At 37.0% G+C, this 12,829-nt stretch overlaps 1 long non-coding RNA gene across 2 annotated transcripts; it reads right to left on the bottom strand.

The window, feature by feature from the left end:
* Positions 1 to 362: 362 nt before the first annotated feature.
* Positions 363 to 12,814, bottom strand: LOC135251195 (uncharacterized). 2 transcript variants are annotated; one of them, XR_010329097.1, is made up of 3 exons: positions 12,703 to 12,814; positions 7,252 to 7,294; positions 363 to 1,016 (listed from the first exon to the last, which is right to left on the bottom strand). It is a non-coding gene; the product is annotated as an uncharacterized LOC135251195 (long non-coding RNA). The 2 variants fall into 2 exon arrangements; XR_010329098.1 differs by lacking the exon at positions 363 to 1,016 and adding an exon at positions 5,024 to 5,102.
* Positions 12,815 to 12,829: the final 15 nt, after the last annotated feature.

Below are 12,829 nucleotides of genomic sequence, written 5' to 3'. Positions count from 1 at the left end.
TTGTGCCAATATCTACTACACTGCACATGTGTTGTAGCTTGTGCCAATTGAAATGGTTGGCTGTGTGAAAAAAGAGACCGTTCTCTGAAAGAATCCATGCTGAATCTCAAGGCCAATGTGACAAAGAAAGGCAATGTAGATTTTAGAAGAGCAAATACTTCCTTATTGGCAAGAAGATTGGCAAGCAAAAAATAGAGCCAGCGGAGCAGTATCGATACCTAGGCACTAACTGACAGGAGATTTAACTTTGGGGCTAACTTTGAAGGACTACTCTCCAAACACTAGCCATGCTTATTCTTTCTATGCAAGACAGTCATATGTCAGCCAATCAGTTCTGCATTTCTTATAAATGGAGCCTCTGGTCAGTAACACAATAATTGTTTTATCGATATCATGTTGAAGATGTGTCACCACATCAATACAGCTGAGATACCATGAGAATTTTTTTTCCCCCAAATTCATGATGTTCAACATGTTGACAATTACATGAATACCAAGCACTTTGAAAAGTACAAACTTTTAACACAACCATACCAAGATCCAAGCTACACCTGTCCCAGAGCGGTACTTTTTCCGTACCGGGGCAAGCTGGGCACACTTGTACTCCACAATGAGGATCCCTGCATCCATGATTTAGGCTGTGTGACCCAGGCATCAGACCTCCTTTGCCCCATGCTGAACATCGGTGCCCCCGGCAACATTCCTAATTTAATCCGTTGAGCTTATACAGGGCATGGGGGACACTTCCACTGTGATGGAAAATGCAGGGACTGAGAGTTGGGAGTTTGACCTGCAAATAAGCAGGGCTGGTTTGAGCTTTGGGGGCCTCTGATGGACGATGAAAGAGCTGCACCGGTTTTCCAGTTAAATGCATTTCAAATGTATGGTGGACACAGGACCTAGCGGCATTCATTACATCTATTATATCTACATCACGAAACAGAACCATGCTGTTTGCAGCGTTGTTGTCGTCAACAGCATCAAATACTGCTGTCCTGCAGAGTTGGGTTCCAGATCTGGTCGATTAAAGGGAATAAAGAAATGTAAGATAAACACGCATCGATTTCTAAGAGGTTTGCAGAGGCAATGGAAAAAAAAATCAAAATGCATCATGCTGATATGTTTGAAACCAAGCAATTTCTCGCTTCTTTCGCTTTTTAAGCACTACCTTTGTCCTTTGGTCTGGTCTCGCTGTGCTTTTCTTATAGTAGCTGAGTGCATGTCTTAAGCCGATTGGTGGATAGTGAAGGCCAAGCATCAGGCTGAAAGTAGGCATAGGTGGGCACGGAGGGGTGGGGGGGGGGGGGCGGTAGCTGTATAGAGACAAAACACTGCTACCACTACTGGCATTTTCTAATGGAAAATTTTAGTTTTACTGGACAAAAAAGGCCACCTCTCCTGGAAGTGTTTTTCAGAAGTAAAGTCCAATGTCTGTACCTGTTCTATTTAACTGCATTTATAACTTCTTTAGTATTTCCCTCAAAGGTTAATTTCTTTTTAAGCATACAAGGATGCAACCCTGTAGCCAATGGACAAAGAAAATGGAAAAGGGTGCCCAAATAAACTTTGTTGTACGTCGCTCTGGATAAGAGCGTCTGCCAAATTCCTGTAATGTAAATGTAATGTAATGTAAAATGCATAGTATGCACTCCAGCAAGAGCACCCAGCTATCTGCTGGGATAAAACAAGCACAGGTTAAAGGATTAATAAAAAAGAAACAATGCAAATAAAGTATATAATAGATTGATAAGTCAAATCTACTTTTTTTCTAATAAGAGAGACAATTCCAGGCTTGAAGTGCTCTAGTTCTCCAGTGTTTAGAATTACCCTTAATTCATTGCGTATTTTAAAAGTGCCTTTGATTTAAAAAATTTACTGATACAATAAAAACTAGTGGACCCTGTAGACAATAGGTGTCCTTAACTTCACTTCAGTTTATACTGTGAGTATTGTCATTATAGGCTTAACATAAGTAGTTGAAGTGGGATTATTTTTAGATCTCTAGCATTCACTGTTTCCTCCAGTCTCCCATGTCAATGACACAACATGCTGTGTGTTATTTAAACATGTCCATTGTGCATTATGTTAAATGTAAGTTTGTAGCTTCATTACATTCATTTTTTTTTTTTTTTTTACATTACATTCATTTGGCAGACGCTTTTATCCAAAGCGACGTACAAAAAAAAGTGCATTTCATGGTCGTAGACAACTGCTAAACACTAAACATTAGAGCCTAATGCCAAACACACAAACACTCACATGGACACACACCTTCCAGGACCACCTGAGGAGCCTTTTAAAGCACCATTATAAATAATAATGAGGTGACTGTTTGAATGTCACAATTACAATTTTCATACATTGTGATAGAGATTTCAGTCAATTTCCAGTGGGGCACTCTAATAATAGTTTGTGAGAGCATTAGATGGGTGGGGATGATTAAGACAGTCTATCCATAATAACAGTGTCTTTGATTGCAAAACATCTGTATAGAAAGCAACAGTTGAAGCCCAGAAAACATAAATGAATAAATGTAAAATGATACTATGCATTTAATACAAACGGTTGCTATGGGGTTACTTGTGGTTGCTACGGTTAGAATGATTCATGTAAGAACAGAAAGGCAAAGGAATGTCATTACAGGTGTTAAACAAACACATATACAGTGAAAGCTCAGGGGCAGAAACCCTTCAGGAATGGCGGCTATTTGGAACAGTGAATTTGACTTATTTAATTCTTTTTTTTCTCCTTTGTTTAATCAGGGCAATCACATTGAGATTAGCATCTCTTTTACAAGTGAGCACTGGAGCCTACATGTCTTTAGATGTAATCTGAGGAAACCAGAGTACCTCAAGGAATCCCACATGCACTTGGAAACAAACAGACAGGCCTCAAACCCAGAACCTCCTTCTTATGAGACCATAGTACCACCATGCAGCCCAAATGTCACTCAAAAGTGAAGGCAAAATACACCAATTTCATATAATGTATTGGAATTGGACACTTGTACAGTATTACAGTGGCCTTACCATTCTAAACAGGCTCACATTTTGTACCTATAAATATTCTACAAGTTAACCAACATTTTCAAGGCCAATCAAGTTAAGGATTCAAAAAGAGGTTCATATCTCACTGGTTTGTCTGAGGTTCTGCTGAATTTACATAATTAAAGCCATTACAAAACAAGCAAGGCTGTAAAGAGGGGTCTGAGTTGAACTTTCAAGCATTTGCGTTTAGTAATGTCTAACATGTGCTGGGAGGAAAGAACTTGGGGGCCCTATCTCCCATTATAGTGGCAGTTTTCAAATGGAGATATAAACCAGGGGAAGGTTGCAGAATTATGGACAAGCAAAACCATTTACTCAGAAAATAGAAGTACTTGTTAACATGCGACTTAAATGGGAGCCATTAATACAGGTTTCGTACAACAATTTTAAAACAAACGATGCAATCTTTTTTTATGTTTAAACTTTTATTCTATTTTCTCAGTTACATAAACTGAATGAAAAAAAAATGATAAAGAACCAGTCTGCCTACCACCCACCACCCGACACCCTATATAAATAAATATAAATAAAAATAATAACACAGATACAAAACTTAAAGTGCATCATAAACAATGCATAAACATAAACAATCAATCTCACAGATCCATTATTGTGAACTCTGAAATTTCTCAACAGCAGAATTCTAAGCTGTCACAGTATTAGCCCTGGCACCATGCATGCAGACTATACAGCGCTCCGTTATGTCAATACATGTGATAATCCAGTGGCACCACAACGACAATGAATGCGGAGGCTGCCATCGATATGCTCGCAATTTCTTAATGGCAGTAAGCCCAGCTAACCATATTCATTTTTGATTCTGTGAAACTTGAAGCCCTGAATTATCACCTAGGAGGAGTGTGCGCAAGGCACATGGGCTGTATCTATTGGATAAAGAGGAAGATAAAGAGACTTGCATCCAAAATATCAATACATCCTCCCAAGACACTTCCAAACATGTGAACAAATGTATCCATGACCCCAGAAATTGTTTTTTAATTTTCCCCGGAGAGAACCTTTTTCCTGAATTCAAACTATTTGGAATATGAAATCCAAATACTCAGATGGGTTTGGGTGAGGATCACCTTGTGAGCATTTACTATTATCTTTTATTTTTGTGCACTTCCCCATGCTTTTATCAACTTGGATGCATGCTTTGTAATGTCTATCTGGAGCTTCATGCCAGAGAGAACAAGGATATTTTGTTCAACATGTCCTGGCAGAAATTTGAATCCATCATTCTCTCTACTTTAACAAGAGCTCAAGGACAAGAAGATATTGAAATGTCCCCAATAAAACATACTCCCCTATATTGCAGTAGAGAGGACACATTTCCCAACATAAATAAAGCTCTTAAATAAAGCTAAATATATATATATTTTTTTCATAATTCAGCAAACATAGGGGGAAAAAAACAATAAAAAAACATAGCCCTGCTATTACTGAAAGATGCAGTCCAGAAAACTTATTTTAGAGTTCAAAACATAAAAATAGACTTTTTCCTCTCAGCTCCACCATGGATACCCAATTTATGCAGATCACACCCAGTGGAAACCTTTGAGACAGCACATCCCTATGGTGCCTGACTTTATTGAAGAAAGAAAAAAAAACATTTTTGCTTCTTCCTCACAGGGTAGCACACACCCCTATCATTGAACTCCCAGACAATGGATGCTACCGTGGAAACTTACATATCTCATATTTAAATTGTTTTTAAATGTAATTTTTACTTTATGATTTTTTTTAAAAAAATTTTTTACCACCAAGTAACTTGGTCATTCACCCTAATTTTTTTTTCCAATTGAGAGTCCTTTCAGGTGTTTTGAAGTCAAAGGGCTTTCTGAAAATGAAATACAGATTCTGATTTTTTTCTCAGACTTTCTGTTAAATATACAGTACATGCTTCACACTTCTCAAAACCCACATTTTATAAATGGATGCGATTAGTGAATTTTTGGCAGATCTAGATGAATCTATCCATTATTTCTGTAAATTTTCCTAAGTACTCTAGATGCCAGTTCTTCCAGAGCCAGTTAAACAACTATAGACAGACACCTATGGAAAAACAAAATCTTTGCATTAACATTGTGGACAGTGAATTGAACAGTTTAATCCTGTGCAAACTATGTTTATCTGCAGATGTTGAAAGCTTACTCAAGGTCACCAAATGCAAGCTGTTAATTGTGTTTGGCAAACAGGAGAGCTCATTCATGTAGAATGGCTGGTAACAGTCCTCCAGTGATACGTTATTGCATCTGCTGTATTAGTACTTTATGTATATGATTTCAAATATGAAATACATTCTGCAGTATGAATTGCTGGAATTTTAACACTGATTAGTTTTCCAAACACAAACATTTGTAGACAATGGTGACATTTAAAAAATATGGTGAACAGTTAGACAACATCCATTGTATTGTTGATTTAAGCAATTATGGTATCTTAAAAAAAACTGCGAATGAGGCAGACACGTATTTAATGGTTACATAATGACAATGTATTTGGCAGTGTGAAATGCACGACAAATTCAAAATGCAGAAAGCTGGATGTCAGGCAAAATAGAGAAGGAAGTAATTGTAACTGAAATACATGTAAATAATACAAAAACATTGTTCAGTCATATATAGTCACTATTTCTCAGTAGTACGTTTTCTTCAAATGTACTGATGTAACATCCCTTATGAAAAAAATCACAAGTGAACTAAACATTTTCACGTGGTTGGCTTTTTTTGCAAGTGAATGAAAATTTCCACGTGAAAATCAAAAAGATGACAAGAAATCACACGAATTGCCACATTTTCACATGTGGCTGACTTTTTCAAATGTGAACTACAATTTTCACTTGTGAAAACAAAACACACGCGATAAGTGCGATAATTTTTTCTGATTCACGTGCGTCCTCATCACATTTTAGGTGCTTACATGCAGTTTTTGGATGCGTGGTTTTTGAACATGTGATTTTTCCATGGTCATTAGGTGTTTTCAGATAAGAAAGTGTGCTATTACATTTAATTCAGAAAACAGAAATAAATCTCAGTTGTGTGAACTTATGTAAATGCGTGTGTGTGTGTGGGCATGGATGAAGCGGTGTAGTAGGCAAAATGCCATATTTGCTAATGTAGATCAGTGGAGGACCCTTGGAGATTTATACTCCTTATCTTCAGGGTGTGGCTGCCATGTGACCTTGAGCAACTCATTAATTCCCTTCATTCCACTGCAGTGCCACCTCCTGCAGGTTCTCTCCAGGCTAGAAACCATTCCACACCAGCTGTCCTCTGGGCAAGCAAAAACACATCGTGCTACAGTATTAATCTTGTGAATCGGAGAGGTAGGGATAGAGGGAGGGAGGGAGAGATAAGGGGTGGGAAAGAGAGAGAGAATTTCCCAAGTTTCCAGGATCTACTGGACTAAGGCCAAAGTAATTTTACATAAGCCAAGTAATAATCTGATCACATTAACATTCGTGAATGAAGAATTAGTGTTTCACATTTTTCTGGGTTAACTAGAACTTAAAATACGTTAGATATTGAATTCAGTCTTTGTACCAAAAAATCAGTAATCACAACAGTTTGCAAAGTACATCTTTGTGACTGTTGTGTGTGTGTATGTGTGTGTGAGTGTGTGTGTATATATATATATGAGTATAAATACATTAACTAGGTCAAATATCAGGGGACAGCTGATATTATAGACATGTGTGAATATGTGAATATTCTCCACCTGACCTGTAGATAAGTGGCCACAGGCCTCTAATGTTCTCACATATGCATGATTGCTAAAAAAATGATGAAATTATTATTTAGTCATAAAGACCAAAGTTTAAGGACAAACGGCAGGTAAACTAAACGATGACAGAAACACAACTTACAGTAGCTGTGATGCAGAAATGAGTGTCGGGCCTTCAGTAATGAACAAAGGACTGACAATTGCCAATTGGCTGGTAATAATTGTGTTTCCGCACCAGAATATTATATTTCATGCAATTTCAAGCCCATAGGATTGTGGCCCGTGAAACTAGTAAAGGATTCCCTCCCTGGTAAAGTGTAGGCCGGGAAGTAACATGACAGGAATCACACCAAGCGGAGTGATTGAATAGGATGGGAGAAGCTGCTGGCGACAGCAGGAGCTCTGCAGAATACACCATTGACTATAATGGAATGTAACTGTTTTTATTTATTTATTTTTCCAACTCGGCAAAACTCACATGTAGCTGTTGGAGGAAGTGTGCCTGGGTCATCACAAAAGCCCTGAGAAGCAGAAAAAAGGAAGGAGAATTGCTGTATTTGCTCTGTACCTGAAGCTGAGTCTGCAGCACCCTTGACTTCTGAGCCACTCCGAAGGTGACATTTTGTGAAAGTCTCAACTTAATAAATGTAATTACTTCCTTTATCAGTCTCACCTGACCTGTTCCCCGCTACACTGCCACTGTGCAGAATATTAATTGTGTCAGTCGCCAAGTGCTCCATTGTGCCAAGCCTATGAAGGTACTGTAATATGGTGAATCTCAACTGGGTCCTGTAATAATAATAATAATAATAATCACAGAAATAATAAACAGTTATGCCAAGTCTAAATAGTATGTTTCAGTGCTATGACTTGACAGTTCAAGCACTATAGCCTAATTTATTTATTTTTTAATGACATTAAAAATGAATCATTGTCTTGAATATATGCGAGTTATTTTATATATCAAAATATTAACTATTAACAATTAACTAATAAATAAAATCAATTAATGAATGTCAATAAAATGATAAAATTATATTAATGCACACCCATTTGCACTGGTTCCAGCCTGCAACTGTGTTTTCAGCAACATCTCTTACCAGGATATAATTAATGTGACGCAAGAAAACAATCCAATTATTTGCATAGCTTTGCATTGCCCCATTAGCTTGGCTGAGTCTGTCCTGGGTCAGCGCTGATTGCTAATTACCAAAACACACACACGGCTTGTGTAGAACACATCCAGTCCTTAACCGGGCTAATGGCTCTGACTGCAGCTGAGAGGCAACACTCACGATGACAGGTGTACACTGACACAAAAAAAAACAAAAAACGCTTCTAACATCAAGGCATCTGTACAACATTAACAAAATCTACATGGAAGTGGAAAACATTTTTAAATGGGTGATTGTAATTATACTATAAAAGGTTTCCAATGTATTTAACGCCAGAGTTTCAATTTTAGAAAATTCAAATCCAGATTCAGATTGTTTATTTTCAAAATGCTGCTTGCACACTTTTCAAAACAAAGGGAAATTAAATTGTGTAAACAGACTCTACTGTGGATAAATACATATTTATGAGACCGTTCCAGGAGGAAGAAGCAACTTCACAAAGTCTACGAAAAAGATTATTTTAAGGTAACTATGTCAGTCTATTGCACAATGTGTTGTGGGATTGAATAAAACAGTTGCAATGCTTGAAAAAAGAAAATTGGCTAGAAAATGAATAAATAAAAGATAAGTATCCGACTCTCCATTGTTTTGCTGATGCTGTGGTAGAAAGGGGATAGTAAGTGAAGAGGTCAGGTGTGTTAAAGTGTAGAGAGGGGCTACTACTTTGTTACAACCTCCACATTGCACTTCAGCCTTGCTTCACTGGTAGTACCAGCACTTAAATTCAAAGATATTTGAATAAATTACCAACTTTGGAAACATTTGGAAGAAAATAAAAAGATAGCAATTAAAAGAATCATAATTCATACATTTCTGCAGTATCTGGAAAAAGTATTTATATCTGGATTAAAGGTCAGGAACCTGGATAATTAGACTCCCATGCATTTATTTTAACAGTAACATGCAATAATGCAAAACATTGTCATTTATCTTTTGGGATACCAGTGTTATTCTTTGATAAAAATAAATTTAAATGAATTCTTCAGTACGGATTCTGCTAATTCAGATAAATCTTCAAATAATGGACAGATCCAGTTATTCCTTCTGCCTGGCAGTGCCTTGAAGCTGAGAGTCACCTGCCGGCATCCCCAATGCCGGCTTCTTTAGTATGCGAATCACATTGTGGCCGCTATTCTGCAGGGAACAAGCACTTTATCGCACGAGCGTGCAAACCCCACAGCCAGGATAAACACTCCCGCACTCAGCCCTCCGACCTGCTCCTCATACTGGGAGAGAGCGACGGAGCGAGAGATGCGGAGATTCTCGCAAAAATAAAAACCCCTTTCTTGTTTCCTTTTTACGCTGCTTTCAGTGCAAATCAGAGCAGAGTGAACAGGGGAGAGGAAGAATACAGTTTGCACCTCAAAAGGTAGGAAGCCCAGCTTTAATTTGTCCAGCTCTGTGATGGCACTATTTGGAGGGGTGTGGTGTATTCGAATCCCGTGATAGCTCTGATGGGCCCATTATGGCAATCTCTGACTGCAGTGGAACTGATGGGCATGGTGCGGTAAATTGTTGATCTGTGAACACACTGGTAGATACAGAAAACTGAATTTTGGCTATGCTATGGCAATCTTGGACGTGCTGTGGTGAACTCTGGGTGTGTTAGCATAAATGGGAGTCTTGTGGTAGTAGGCTGTGCTGACTCACTATTAAGCAATGTGGAGAAATCAAAGATAAAATTTAATATGAATTTTATACTGTAAGTTTTTCTGAAAATGTCAAAATCAACAAACACGTCCATGGCCAGATCTCTGAACTTCATAGATTTATGTTCATATATAATCTGAAATGAATACATGAAAATCAATGCACTGGAAACAGAACGTTATACTGAAGAATAAAATAAAACAATATTTCACAGAAATCTCATGAAAGGACTTAGCACAAATCATTGAAACATTCTCCATTGAACATTACAAAGCTGTTGGCTATAGCAGCTCAAATCAAACATGACTGAACTGCTAAACAATAACATAGTTTTATACTGTGGCAGATTACTGAAATTCAATTAGTAACTAAAATGGAAAGGAAAATGTTTTTAAAAAGTCATTGTGGTAAGACATACGGTAAGGTAAGAAAGGCATAAGGTTAAAAAGGCTCATTTAAAGTTTTTTATTTTCATTTTTCGCTCTGTTGAATTTTGAGTTAGCTCTTAAGTTATACCCATTAATTCTGATTGGACAGGCAATGTTGCTGATTAAAGTGGAACTGGTACATCTTGGGAAGTTTGGATTTTTTAAAATGGGGAAGTTTGAATGATTTTGGTTGATATTTAAAATGATCATAGGGATTGTGAGACATCACGAATATTAAAAATGCAAGAAAATGAGTGAAAAAATTAAAAAGAAAATGAGCGCACAGTAAAATTACTTTGAAATGACTTAAATAGAGTTAGCTTGCAGCTATATTCTTTGACATCTCTTGATGACATCAGAGGAATGGTAATGCCATAGCTCACATCTTATCTCTTCTTATCATTTTTTATCCCCCTAAAAAATCTTCATAAAAAGCTAATATTCCACTTTACAAAAAAAGCAGATTCTCTCTGCCGTGAACATGATTTATGAAGTGTTTATTTGGTAATCTTTTACAAATATATATATATATATATATATATACATGTTCATGAATTTGGGACTGAGATATTTTTTTCTTGGCTCTGTACTCCACATTTTTAGATTTGTAATTAAACAATTCACATATGGTTAAAGTGCACAGTGCATTATATTTTTAAAAAATACAGCTTGGTTTTGCCATGTAGAAATTGTGACAGTGTATTTCAGGGCACCATTGCACTTAGGGACATTTTAATGTTATGTAAATGAAAGATGTCATGTTTAGTACTTTGTTACATATCCTTTGCTTGTAATTATTGCTTGAAGTCGGTGACCCATAGACATCACCAGCTGCTGAGTGTCTTTTCGGGTGATACTCTTCTAGGCCAATACTGCAGCCATACCCAGCTCCTGGGTGTTCACCTTAACTTTTCTTTGCAGTGTATGAAACTCATGTTCAATTGGATTCAGATCAGGTGCATTACTTGGCTCGTCAATAATTTTCCAGTATTTGGCTTTAAAAAACTTGTTTGTTGCTTTAGCAATACGTTTGTGATCACTAGCTTGATGTAGAATGAAGTGCCGTCCAATGAGGCATTTGGTGCACTTAAGCAGATAAGATGCTTCTGTACACTTCAGAATTCTGAAAGCTCTCTTATACCTGCACTAAAGAAGACATTTGACACACCTGACTCAGAAATACTTGAAGCCATTTGTCCCAAACATTATGGTCCTCTGAAATGGAAGGGACTATATATAAAAAGTGCTTTTATTAAAGGGTATTTTGTCAAAAATGCCCTTTAATAAAAGCTGGGATTCTGCACTTTGAGCTCATGTGAATAGTTTGATTAAAAATTTAAATTGTTGAATTGGGTGTTGTTGAGTACAGAGCCAAATCAAAATAAAATGTCTTTGTGCATTACAAAGCTCACTGTATATATAACGAAGACAAGAGTATATATAAAGAACACAAGTGACTAAAAGCAGTAAATAGCAAAATAAATAAAAATATGTCTGTCTCTATTAATTATGAAACAGTTGTTAATTTAAGCATGATGACTTCAGAGTCTGAACTATTAAAATGGCTTCATACTGACTTATGCCCTGGACAAATATTTGGAGATTCAAGTAAATCAGAAATTAAAGATTGCCTGCTGATTCACTCTTTGAAACATAAAGCAAGGTCATGCCTTCATCTCTTGAATAAAACACTTATGTGGTACTTTTTAAAAGTTCATTTGCAATGTTAATACATTTTTAAAGCTCATAGAAAAGTATGGGCCGATGTAAGAGGATGCTTGGAATCTGTGTCTAACTTTCTCCTACTGAAGTCTAACCAAACGCACAATCATTTTATTTTTTAAAAGGGGAAGCTGAAAAGTTGGTGGAGGCAGAGAACTTGTCTGCCATGTCTATTTTTTTTCTTCAGAAATCTTTATTGAGTGAAAAAACAGGCATGATTGCCTGAAAACCGAAAACATATCATCCATACGGTGACCATGGACTGCAATGTAAACACTGGATAAGGGAATTCTGCTTGCTCACAAGTGCCCAAAGGAGGCAGTGGTATTTCCACCTGTTTAAACTCTAAGGGAACTTTGCCATCGCTGTTTGCTTTGCATCCTCTCTAAGACTATTTCATATTATGGCGCACAAGCCAGGAAAAACATCTGCCTTTAATTTGTTTCTTAAAATGATTGACAGCTTCCACTTCTCTGGGGAGATACCCTCTGTGCTGTGCAACTGGTTCCTTTCTATGAAGAGTAACAGTGAAGTGGATAGTTTTTATTTTATTTATTTATTTTTTTTACAGTGCATTTGTTGGATAAAATATCTATTCCACAGTTACAAGGTAGCCTACTACAGTTAAACAATGCTCACGTCTGACATACACTCAGTGGCCAATTTATGAGGCACGTCTACAGTACCTCTCATACTGGGTAGAACCCCCTTTTGCCTCCAGAACAGCCTGAATTCTTTGCAGTATGGATTCAACAAGTTGCAGGAAACATAGTAGCCTATCACACATTTCCTGTAGATTTTTCGGTTGCACATTCATGCTACAAATCGTTAATTGAATCAAATTCGTTAATTTAATTATAACGTTATATCTAACTGAAAAAGATGTTTCTAAAATCTAGCTTGGCAGGTAAATTGGCAATGTGTAACAAAATGACGGTCCTTTTAACTTCTTACCTCACTGTTGGCCACTTTTTATTCAGAAAATCTCCTCATTAGATTCCACATGCCTAGCAGCGGGCGATTAGGAACTATTGAAGCCTTCATGATCCGCCATTGTTGTAGAATTTTTGGCGCAACTCTT

The sequence above is a fragment of the Anguilla rostrata genome, chromosome 3, assembly GCF_018555375.3.
Source record: "Anguilla rostrata isolate EN2019 chromosome 3, ASM1855537v3, whole genome shotgun sequence".
Classification (NCBI taxonomy): Eukaryota; Metazoa; Chordata; class Actinopteri; order Anguilliformes; family Anguillidae; genus Anguilla; species Anguilla rostrata.
Note: the sequence above shows the minus strand (reverse complement) of the source record. Positions and strands in the feature narration are given on the sequence as shown.